The 13,154-nt window shown below is 28.8% G+C and overlaps 1 protein-coding gene across 1 annotated transcript in view; it reads right to left on the bottom strand.

The window, feature by feature from the left end:
• The window catches only part of LOC142332992 (GATA-binding factor C-like), a 380,666-nt gene that overhangs the window by 83,765 nt on the left and 283,747 nt on the right, over positions 1-13,154 (bottom strand). The gene's annotated exons all lie outside the window — the stretch shown is intronic.

Below are 13,154 nucleotides of genomic sequence, written 5' to 3'. Positions count from 1 at the left end.
GCATTTATTTTTTTTTATATTTTCGTATTTTATTAAAATGGTGGTACCTTATAAATGTTATAATGATGTGTCAAGTAGGTTTTTAATAATTTATCAATATCCTTTTCTAATTTATCAATTATCTGGATCTCTGATTATACCAGATTCGCCCTTCCACCGGTAAATCCCGATATTCGGAATTTTATTGTATATATTTATAAAACAAAAGCAATTTTGTTTTATAAATCCAAATAACAATCCAGCAAAAATGTTAAGAAGACAGAAAAATAAAAATACTTTAAATCGTAAACGATGGGAACGTTAAATACAACGGTATTATTTTATCGAATTTTAAATAAAAAGTAAAGACATTCTGTATATTAGAAAATCAAGTAAATTTATTAAATAGAAAATACAGTTATTAAAATAAATTGAAGAAAACAAATCTGAAAAAATCTTACAAGAGATGAAGTAAATCGGTAGTCATACAAGACATCCGGGTTTAGTTAAATCGGTAATAGAAGGGTCTGTAGAAAATAAAAACTGTAGATGAAAAAAAAGACTGAATGTATAAAATAAATATAAAATATCTCTGTGGTAGAGTGGCAGAGTCTCGGTCTTTTATCCGGAGATCCCGGGTTCGAATCCCGGTCAGGAATAGCATTTCCATACGCACAAGCTTAAATCTTATGTGATGATCATCAAGTTAGAAAAAAACTGTTTATTGAATGTATTAAAAAACTTCATCGTAAAAATAAAGAACCGCTTGTTGCTTAAAAATATATGAATTTAAAATCATTTAAAACAACTCCTCGTAATTTTATAAGCCTGATATACAAATACTTATTTAAAATTTTCTAAACAGAATTACGATAAAACAGTTAACGTATATGAAAATGCAACTTAAAGGTCCATACGCGGATTAGAGAGTACACAATTAGGCTTTGTATAAACTACTCTTTAAGTACATTGACTGACAATACAGAAGAATAATAAAAGACAGCCTGTCAGAGTCATTTGATGTTCCTGTAATGCCTACAGCGTTATTATACTGCACGTTATATTCTTAACGAGGTGACAAGACTATCCAATAACTGACTATCCGTCAGTACCCAGTACACCTACACAATAATATATATATATATATATATATATATATATATATATATATATATATGAAAAAGAGACATCGTGAGCTGTCTCAAAATTAAACCTTAGTCATTACAGAAAAATTTGTGACATACATATAATAGAGTTTTAAACATATATTTACTCAAAAGATAAATCTAAAAATTAGTAAATAGGTTATATATATAGTAAAACGTGGTTATAACGAGATTCATGGGGGCCGATCAAATATATTCGTTACAGATGAGTGCTCGGTGCATTCAAATTGTCACCTCGTAACCGTAAATTTTTACGCCGTCATTATCTATTAAATATAACTAAGAAGAAGCTGTTTTAAAATAAAATATCGATCTGTTTAGTTTTATAAACTAACAAATAAAATTTAGATGTAATACAATTTTTAAATGCTAATACGGTTTGCTTTTAACCAAAATTGTTAGCGTTCAATGAATTAGAAAAAAATATGGTAAAAAGTGTGCAATAATACTTACCAAAATCATTGAAATAAAGAACACCACAAAAAAATTTCTGTAACACGTTTTTACGTACACAAACTGTATTTATTAAATGTAAAAAATCATTCTAATTTATTTATTTTTCATTCTAACTGAATACGTCAAAACTTAATTGCGCAAACAAACTAATTATCCTTAAAATAATCGTTTAATTTTGTTTGTTTAATAATGTTATCTCTGGTTCAGTTGATTGCAATAAAAAGGAGAAGAGCAAAACTAGATGTTACAACAGTCCTAAATCCAAAATTTTAACATCTACGGATAATTTTTGAGTCGGCGTCACCGACGTCACGTCGAAACTAGTAAAATGTTGTTTTTTTTTTAATAATTATTAGTAAATCAATCAATATATTTAAATTTAAAAAAAAAATTTAAAAAATAGGAGGTGAAGTCTGATTCGAACCAATGTGCGTTCATTCCCCTTGAAAGATCCAAATATTTCATTAAATAAAACTTTATTTTGCTACAACTCTAAAACAAATGATAATAATTACCACTTATATCGATGCAAAGCTGTAAATGAGAGCTTATTACTGTAGTTAAGAAAACTTCCAAAATCCAGATTTTTTATATTTTGTGCTTTTTTTGGACACTTCTGGTTCAGTTGATTGCAATTAAAAGAGAAGGTGCACAACTAGATGTTACAACAGTCCTAAATCCAAAATTTCAACATCCTACGCATCATCGTTTTTGAGTTATACGAAATACATACGTACGTACAGACGTCACGCCGAAACTAGTCAAAATGGATTCAGGGATAGTCAAAATGGATATTTCTGTTGAAATCTGAAAACCGAAATTTTTTAATTTGTGTGTGTGTGTGTTAGGATTTAAAAGATACTGTTCACTATGAGCTGCTGCCACTTGGTCAAACTAATGATTCTAACTCTAATATGAACTGGAAATATTACGTACGCAAAGCGATCGACATACAGCAACCAGAATTAATTGACAGGAAGAGTATCGTCTTCTATTCTCTCAACGTCCGACCCCACACATCTTTGGTGACCCGTCGAAAACTGAGCGAACTTAGCCAGGGAGTTTTCATGAATCCAACGTATAATCTTGACCTTTTCACTGTCAGACTACCTTTTCTTTCTGTCTCTACAGATCATTCTTAACTTTGGTATAAAGTTGACATAATGACAATAAAAAAAAAGTTTGGTATGAAAAAATATCAAAAGTTATTAATGAAATAAATTTTATGTACTTTTCATTAAAAAAATGTGTATATGTAATTTAGTAGACGTACAAGGAAGTCATGTGGTGTACACATCAGATATTGTTTTACTAATTTTATTGAATTATTTATTGTAATTTTTTTTTACAATCAGAGATTAATAATTACTAATAAATCAATGTATTTAAATTAAAAAATATACATATCTGTATATGAAGTTGGATTCAAACCGATGTCCCTTCCCCTTGTAAGATCCAAATATTTAATTAATTAAAATTTTATTTGTCTATAACTCTAGAACCAATGAAAATAAGTACCACTTATGATGTATCGTTAAAAAGCTCTCGATGAGAGCTTATTACTTCAGTTAAGAAAAAGTAAAAAATCCATATTGTTTTGGATTTTGAGCTTTTTTGGACACTTTTGGTCCAGTCGATTGCAATCAAAAGGGGTGGTGCACTAGTAGATGTTACAACATTCCTAAATCCAAAATTTCAACATCCTACGGCTAATCTTGTTTCAGTTATGCGAGATATATACGTGCAGACGTCACGCCGAAACTAGTCAAAATGGATTCAGTGCCGGCAAAACGGATATTTCCGTTGAAATCTGAAAATTGTTGTTTTTCGCGATCACAGTACTTCTTTACTTCGTACAAGGTAGTAAAAAGTTCTACTTTTCTATCAAAACACAAACAAACCTTTTCCATAATTCTTTATTTCGTTTTGAAAAATAATATTGAGAAAGATTACTATTTTAGTTCACAAAATCCCCTCATATCACATTTTTTACATTTTTCATATTTTATCTCTTACTGAGTAATGAAAGATATATGTACATATATATATATATACAATTTTGCACAAATATATGAGGACATTCATTTACATTCTTATTCATGTGAAGAATCAGAGAAATAAATGGGAGTCACTTTTACTTTGTGCACGAGTAATTTTGTTCATTTTACAACAGCTCTTGTGGATAGGCTTATAATATTACTTATATTACTATAAAAGTATATACGATTTAATGAAGATGCTGACCGGGAAAATACTTCACTCCTCACTTTTCTTAGTAAGCTTAGCACATTATTTGTTTCACACACACACACACACACACACACACACACACACACACACACACACACACGCGCGCGCGCGCGCGCGCGCACACACACACACACACACACACACACACACACACACACACACACACACACACACACACACACACACACACACACACACACACACACACACACATATATATATATATATATATATATATATATATATATATATTATTATTTTTTTCGTTTGTTATATTTTTAGCACTGTTATAAGACTTATCGCAATATTAATCTTTATGGCATATAATACACATACGTTTAATTAAAACAGATCGCAAAAAATCCACATATATTTAATTTTTTTTGTAATAATTTTATTTATAGTAGCATTCACAATTAAAGTCATTAGCGACATATTAGTGTGATGAAACTGTACCGGTAAATTTTTTGAACAAACACAGATCGACCATTCCTGAAATGTGTAGTTAATTGAAACCCAACTACCAAAGAACACCAGTATCCACGAATATCCGAATAAAAGTAACTATCTTTAATAGGATTTGAACTGAGAACTTCGACTAAATTTTTATAAGCAAAATATTCAAGCTATTATTTTTTTAATGAATTATTTTATTTGACTTCTGTATTATTCAGCTAACTAATTAAAAATCATATTAAAAAAAACTATGAAAATTTAATTTTCAACAATAAAATTTTGTTAATAAAATAAAATATATTTAATTTTACGAACCTTAAAAACAAAATATCTTGAACGATGACAAATATATAATGTATAATATATGAAAGATAGAAGGTTGTAGTGTTATTTTTATTAGGAAGATTTAATGTGGGAAGAACATCGCTCTCTGACCCAACCTTCTGTCTTTCTCTTTCTTAGTGAGTTGGATCAAAAGAAAATATGTTGATACAAACTGCTAGGGACACTTTAAGTCAAGCAGAAAACGACAAAGATGGAAAAAATTCATGATCTCTACAATATATTCTTCGTCATCAAAAGCTATACTATTAAAAAAAGAAAAATTATTTAATATTTCAAAATAAACATTTCCGATTTGTAATTTTTTTCTCAATCACTTTTAGAAAATATACTTTAATTAATGAAAAAGGCTAAAACTAGAATAGATTTTTTCCTCGTTTCTTACTTGTATTTTATAAAATATATTCGTCGATTATGATTATTTCATTTATAAATTAATAATAATATTACTTAAATAACTTCGCGATCACACTTCTCGATTTATGTAAGTAGTATTTAATTTCACACTTAAAATAACACACAAAAAAGAATATATATATATATATATATATATATATATAAATGAATTTTTGTGTGTGTCCCGCATGCGTTCCTATACCATTCATTTGATGGCAATGAAACTTTGCTGAATTTTTGTGCGCACGCCCACGAAAGTTTCTGAATTAGTTTGGACCCGCTAGGTGGCGCTGGAGTCAAGATATTTTGAAAAGTTGTATTTATGGTTTGCTTTGGCTCATATTCAGAACGTATTACTTACATGGATATTTACATGCCTCTGCAAAAATGGATCCGCTACATGGGGTTGGGATTGAGATATTTGGAAAAATTGCATTTATGGGGTCCGATTTGGCTCATACTCAGAATACGTATTATTTATGTGAAATGGACCCACTAGCTGGCGCTGTGGTTGAAATATTTAGAAAAAATTAATCACATAACTTTATCAGGAAGTCGATATTGACATAGACAACGATCAACAAAGACAAATGACAATCTATATAGACGATATCTCTCGATATGTATAATTACATTAAATTTAGTAAAAGAAGTTTCAGGTTATTTATTATTAGACTAGTCGTTTCTCTAGTGCTAGTCGTTTCATTTCAGTATACCCTCTACATCCTACATCCCTAACAATTTGTTTTACATATTCCAAACGTGGCCTGCCTACACAATTTTTCCCTTCTACCTGTCCTTCCAAAATTAAAGCGACTATTCCAGGATGCCTTAGTATGTGGCCTATTAACTGTCTCTTCTGTATCTGTCTCTTTCTGTATCTGTATCTGTCTTCTTAGTATCTGTCTCTTCTTTTAACTATATTTTTCCAAATGCTTCTTTCTTCATCTATTTGCCGCAATACCTCCTCATTTGTCACTTTATCCACCCATCTGATTTTTAACATTCTCCTATAGCACCACATTTCGAAAGCTTCTAACCTTTTCTTCTCAGATACTCCAATTGTCCAAGTTTCACTTCCATACACTTTCAAAAATCTTTTCCTGACATTTAAATTAATTTTTGATGTAAACAACTTATATTTCTTACTGAAGGCTCGTTTAGCTTGTGCTATTCGGCATTTTACATCGCTCCTGCTTCGTCCATCTTTAGTAATTCTACTTCCCAAATAACAAAATTCTTCTACCTCCATAATCTTTTCACCTCCTATTTTCACATTCAGTGGTCCATCTTTGTTATTTCTACTACATTTCATTACTTTTGTTTTGTTCTTGTTTATTTTCATGGAGAGCTGCATCAAACCAGTCAAATGACTGAAGACAAAAAAAAAAAAAAAATTATTATGTTTTAAATTTTTTATGAGTTATAATTTTCTTTATGAGTTTAACAAATACAGAGGGGTTCAGGGTGCAGAGCCGCCTGATTAGACGGGAAGGGCAAGTGAAGGGAGCCTTGATTAGTTAAATATCCCTGATCGCGACGGGAAATGCAAGTAACCGTATAACGCGGGCGAAGCCGCAGCTGGTCTGCTAGTATAATATAAATTCTAATACTTTTATCATTTTTTTTTTCTTTAAAATATCTTCCAACTTAATGTTGAATTAATTCAATTCAGTATTAAATCAGGATTTAAATAGAAGCTTCGAAAAAAATCATTAAAATCGGTTAGTTTTAATCAAATTATAAAACAAGAAATAGCTCAAAAAACTTTCTAGATTTTAATACGATAGCCAGTTTGTTTGATAAATATTCATCATCAGTAGACATCAAGACACATATATAATTAATTTTAGTTATCGTTTTACCATACATTTGTCGTAGGAATTTCCTACGACCGCATCAATGTATCAGCATAATCAGGGAATGAATATATTCACAATTACGTTTTGTCAATATTACATAAAAAAAAAAAAAAACATCACACCACAATATTACACATTCAAGTATATATTTACAAGAAGCACGTAAGCAAATTGCCATATTATCGGGTCTATGTTTTGGCCTGAACAGTCTAAGACAGACGAAACGAATTTACCTTTTAATTCACATCTAAACCAATTTTTTTCAAAATCGTTCAAATTTTAATGGTACTGGCTGACGGCATAAATAATCGTTGCAGTGGATATTGAAATACCTAAAAAACAACCGTTTTTAGTTGTAAAATGATCAATATTATTCTATAATATTTAATCGCGAACGCACATTTTTCACGCTTCAAAATCTTCTTTATCGTAAAGAATTTTTTTTGGAAAGAGAAATCTATGTTATCTGAAAAATAAACTAATATTTATAGTTGCCTATATTCAAAGGCTCAAATAATCTTTCCAGTTAGAAAATTATTTACTTGTTTAGTCAGAATAATTAAAAAAACCAAGTTAAAATGTTAATAATTACCGATGATGAAATTTCTTTAAAATTACACTGATAATCGTACAATATAATTATAATATTTCAAGAAAGGTGTTATGTTAATTTGTTAATACAAACGAACAATATCAGACACCGTAGAACATCAATTACCGGTTACACCTGTTATGATATAACTTAAAAATTACATTACCACAGCAAGTTGAATTCTTTTTTCATGTTTTTCTTTATTTTAAATAATAACTTATTTTGTTGTATTTAAACATTTTACACTCATTTATACAACTTTCTTTTTCATTTGGAAATTTTTTTAGATAGTACTATTTAATATGAAATATAAGATTGAAGTTTAATATTTTTTTTTTTATTAAATACAAGTTTCTATTTTTTTTCTTTTAATAGTTGCAACAACAGTTAAAGATATTAGCGAATCATCAATAAAAATGTGAATATACCGGTAAACATCTAGTCTTGGATAGATTCAGGCCGACCATTCCTGAGAAGTATGGCTAATTGAAATCCACTACCAAAGAACACTTGTATCAAAGTTCGGTGGGTTCGTAATTTTTTTTTAATGATAAATATCATTAAAATATACGGTGTACCTAATCTTTCCCACGAGCTGGTATAATTGAAATCAATTTTTTCCCCACAAAAAACAATTATTTTATTTTCGCAAAATTTCAACTGCGATTTAAAATTTGATTTAAAGGAAAGGAAAATCTTAAAGCAACATAAAGGAAAAAGATTTATCTTTTATCCCTGTAAGTTAAGATGTAAAAGTTAAATTTCCTAACATTTTTAGATCATAATAAATACACTAACTTCTGGTTTTTGTTGGCGGGGGGAAACACAAAAAATATTTAACTCATAAAGTATAGAATGTATAAGGAAATTTTCCCAGGACTTTCATAACCTAGGCTATTCGTGAAAATAATGGAAAAAGGGTTCAAATACAGAGATAGAAGAACTATTGCAGAAACCAAACAGCAACAGTAACAATTGAAGAACATAAGAAAGAAGCCGTAATAAGAAAGGGAGTCCAACAAGGATTTTCCCTATCTCCGTTACTTTTTAATCGTTATATAGAATTGGCAGTTAATGATGTTAAAGAACAATTTAGATCCGGAGTAAGGGTACAAGTTGAAAAGATAAAGATTCTACGATTTGCTGATGATAAAGTAATTGTAGCTGAGAGTAAAAAAGATTTAGAAGAAACAATGAGCGGCATGTATGAAGTCCTACGCAGGAACTACCGCATGAAAATAAACAAGAACAAAACGAAAGTAATGAAATGTATTAGAAATAACAAAGATGGACCACTGAATGTGAAAAGATTATGGAGGTAGAAGAATTTTGTTATTTGGGAAGTAGAATTACTAAAGATGGACGAAACAGGAGCGATATAAAATGCCGAATAGAACAAGCTAAACGAGCCTTCAGTAAGAAATATAATTTGTTTACATCAAAAATTAATTTAAATGTCAGGAAAAGATTTTTGAAAGCGTATGTTTGGAGTGTCGCTTTATATGGACGTGAAACTTGGACGATCGGAGTATCTGAGAAGAAAAGATTAGAAGCTTTTGAAATGCGGTGCTATAGGGGAATTTTAAAAATCAGATGGGTGGATAAAGTGACAAATGAAGAGGTATTGCGGCAAATAGATGGAGGAAGAAGCATTTGGAAAAATATAGTTAAAAGAAGAGACAGACTTATAGGCCACATACTAAGGCATCCTTGAATAGTCGCTTTAATATTGGAAGGACAGGTAGAAGGGAAAAATTGTATAGGCAGGTCACGTTTGGAATATGTAAAACAAATTGTTAGGGATGTAGGATCTAGAGGGTATACTGAAATGTAACGACTAGCACTAGATAGGGAATCTTGGAGAGCTGCATCAAACCAGTCAAATGACTGAAGACACAAAAAAAAAATGGAAGAAGTTCATATGCTCTAAAATGCTGTGCAAGTTACGAGCAGTGAAAGATTTCCCTTGGATTTCAGCTACCCCGTTGAATTGAGGTCTTACTGAAATTTTTAGGACGTTAATTAAGATACAGATATAACAATTTCTTATGGTATTTGATATGAAAGATCGAAGAAATAAGTCACAGAACCGTTCCTGGAATAGTTTTTGAGGAATATGAAGTAAAAATCAATAAACCCTGTTTTTTACCTCAAATCCTTAATAACTAAAATGAGAAACAAAAGCAGTACAGAAATGTACCAAGAAATGTGTTCAAAATGGCGGACTCATTTATTAACACTTTTTAATACACTTAGGTATAGTGTAGTGTTTCTAAATAAAATTGTAATTTTTCTAACTTTTCTTTGTTTTATTCAAATTATCTTTTATTCATAATTAAATTTCCTACATGTTTTTTTTTTTTTTTTTTTTTTTAATTTTTATGTGTTTATTACTTATTTAATAAATTTATTGAACGTAAAACGTAAAAAACCTGTTTTTTACCCCAATTTATTGGTTTTCAATTAAAATACGTCAAATACACTATCTTCTACTTTGCTTGAACTTTAGAAGAATGTTCGAAGGATATTTATTGCCGATTTCGTGTCTTTTTTTGTAATTTCTTCTTGTTCCGTTTCTCTTCATCGGAATGCATACCGATGGTTACGCGATGATATTATCATCGGTTGAAGTAGCACGAACTGCAATATCATCAAAATGTGGGAACAAGTTAAATGAAATTTCGTTCATATTAATGTTAAAGTTTTTACAAATTACACTCCATCTACTTCAAAAATTGAGAAAGGGTCTAACAAATTCATTTTGATTTTATACACTATTTAACTGAATTTACTGCTACCTATTCTTCTTTTGAAATCGGATACAGTATTTAGATTCTTTATTGAAAACGTTTTCATCAAAGAAATAATTTTAATATCAAGTTTGAAAAATTTTTGAATAAAGAAGATTACAATATATATATATATATATATAAATTTAATAATAAAATATAACTTTTATACAAGTAAATGTTTATATTTCCGATGAATATATGTGTAAGAATCTATAACGATTTAATAATTATATTTTTTACGTTTATTTTTCAGTGATCAATTATTTTCTCTATGGTTAATGATAATCCAATTTAGAAATTGAACTTATCGCGGCCGGTCTACACCTTCTTTACATCCTACAAATGGATTAAACAAGCAGAAAATTCACAGTCGATAACTTATACATTTTACAAAGACGGTCAGTTACTTTTAATAGCGAATCTTACATATATATATATATATATATATATATATATATATATATATATAGTCTTTTTAACAGTATTAAGATAAAAAAAGAGAAAGAAGAGAAAGATTAAGTGGGATAGGAAAGGGTGAGAAGATATAAAAAATATTGTGTAGAAGCAAAGAACTGACGGTGGTGGGGTAGGGTAGCATGTTTGTATCGGAGGAAGAGTGATTCTAGCTGGCTGCACGAACCAGCAATAAATTATCAGAAAATTGAAGCGTCCTTAATATACATTTTGTAAAGAGGCGATCAAATAAAAAATAATAACAGCCCGCTAGTAAAGCGCGGCCCATACAAGCAGATATAACTTTACACCGATTGAGTGCTACGCTTATATATATATATATATATCTTCAATAAATCCGCTATGCAGTACTGTGTTATGTTATGCTACATTATTTTTCTTGTGGATGTTTTTCTTCTCTCTTATACTAAGATATCTTTTAAGACGTTATCAATATGATTTATTAAATATACCTTCAGGGTTATAAAAAGTTATAAGAACTAAATAATAGGCTTTGTATTTAAAAAAAAAAAAAAACGTATTATTAAAAGAACATTTATATTTTTGCAATTAATTATTCATATAAATTTTGAATTTGAATTTTTAAAGTTCCGCTTTCAACAATTTACTATTTCATAAAACTATTAGACCTATTTTGGGTTAACGATTAGCTTTGAGATAACAATGTACACGTGTGGTTATTGCATATAATATTATTAAAATTACAAAAAAAATAATAATAAAAATAGAAATGAACATAAAAAATATAAACTAAAAATTTATTATTTTTAAAAGGTTTGTTATGTTGTTTTGAAGTTGGTTTTTATTAGTCAAATATAATTTTCAGTATTTTTTTACTAACCCGGAAAATATACACATAACATGAATAGCTATATTAAATGGGAAAGTATGGTGATCAAGTCAAAAATGGGGTATTGGTTTTTGCAAATCTTTACATTTTACGGTCCAACTGCTTCATCTAGAAAAGGAAAACATATATATATATATATGCACGTACGAGTGTCGTATTGCATTTGACCATATATTAGGATTGACCGAACTGAATTTCTTCAAATTTGTCTCAAATATTTGTATATATTGAGCACTGATCACATTAATTTTTCCCCAAAATCTGTTACGCAAATGGGGAATATCACGAAAAAATAAATTTCCATTTTCATTTGAGGTTTTTTTAGAGAAAACTTTATTAAAGCTAATTGTTTACCTACAATGCATATATATATATTTGTATATAAAAAAAAAATTGCTAACAAGATGTATGACTTGACCAACGTAACCGGGGAAGTCATTTTTACTTCCTGTACAAAGTATTTTGATCGCGAAAAACTTCGGTTTTCATATTTCAACGGAAATATCCATTTTGACCATTCCTGAATTCATTTTGAATAGTTTTGCCGTGACGACTGTACGTATGTATCTTGCATAACTCAAAAACGATTAGCCGTAGGATGTAGAAATTTTAAATTTAGGACTGCTGTAACATCTATTTGTGCACCTCCCTTTTTGATTACAATCGACTGAACCAAAAGTGTCAAAAAAAGCCCAATATCCAATTGGAATTGCTCTTAACTGTAGTAATAAGCCCTTATTGAGAGCTTTTCAACGATATTTCATAAGTGGTATTTTCATCGGTTCCAGAGTTACAGCCAAATAAAATTTTAATTATTGAAATATTTGGATCTTACAAGGATAAGTTCAAATCAGACTTCATCTCCTTTTTTTAATTTTTTTTTTTATTTAAATATATTGATTTATTAATAATTACTAACCTCTGATTGTAATTTTTTTTACGATAAATAATAATATAACAATAAAAAAAAATAAAACAATATCAGAAGGTATTAATGAAATAAAATTTTATGTACTTTTCATTTTAAAGAAATATGTAATTTAATAGGCGTACAAGGAAGTCAAGTGGTGTTTACATCAGATTTTTTTTAATTATATTAATTTTGAAAGGAAATACGGTTCGTCCTCTGAGATTCCTGGTATTGTGAAAAGACTAGATATTTAAATAAAAAAAGAATATTTAAAAATAATTTAATATTATTTATATTTAATTGGTTTAGAAACTTTTCTAGCTTTTTGAATTATCTGACGATGGTAAAAAAATCGTATATTAATATTTTAACTTAATAAGAAATAAATTATAAGGAAATTATTTTTATGACTATTTTTTAATCTTTCTTAATTAATTAATTGTTGTTAAAAATTTATAATGTAAAGTATACTAAAAAAAATAAACACAAAATTAAAAAAAGTTAAATAAAAAGTACTTAGTAATCCTTAAATTTGTCATCGAATTCGACAAATCGAAGTTTCAAAAAATCATAAAAATACTTATTATTTTTTGAAAGTTTAATGCGGTTTTTTTTTCGTTATGAAAAAG

Source organism: Lycorma delicatula, chromosome 12, assembly GCF_047948215.1.
Source record: "Lycorma delicatula isolate Av1 chromosome 12, ASM4794821v1, whole genome shotgun sequence".
NCBI lineage: Eukaryota > Metazoa > Arthropoda > Insecta > Hemiptera > Fulgoridae > Lycorma > Lycorma delicatula.
This window is presented reverse-complemented; position numbering and strand designations above follow the sequence as displayed.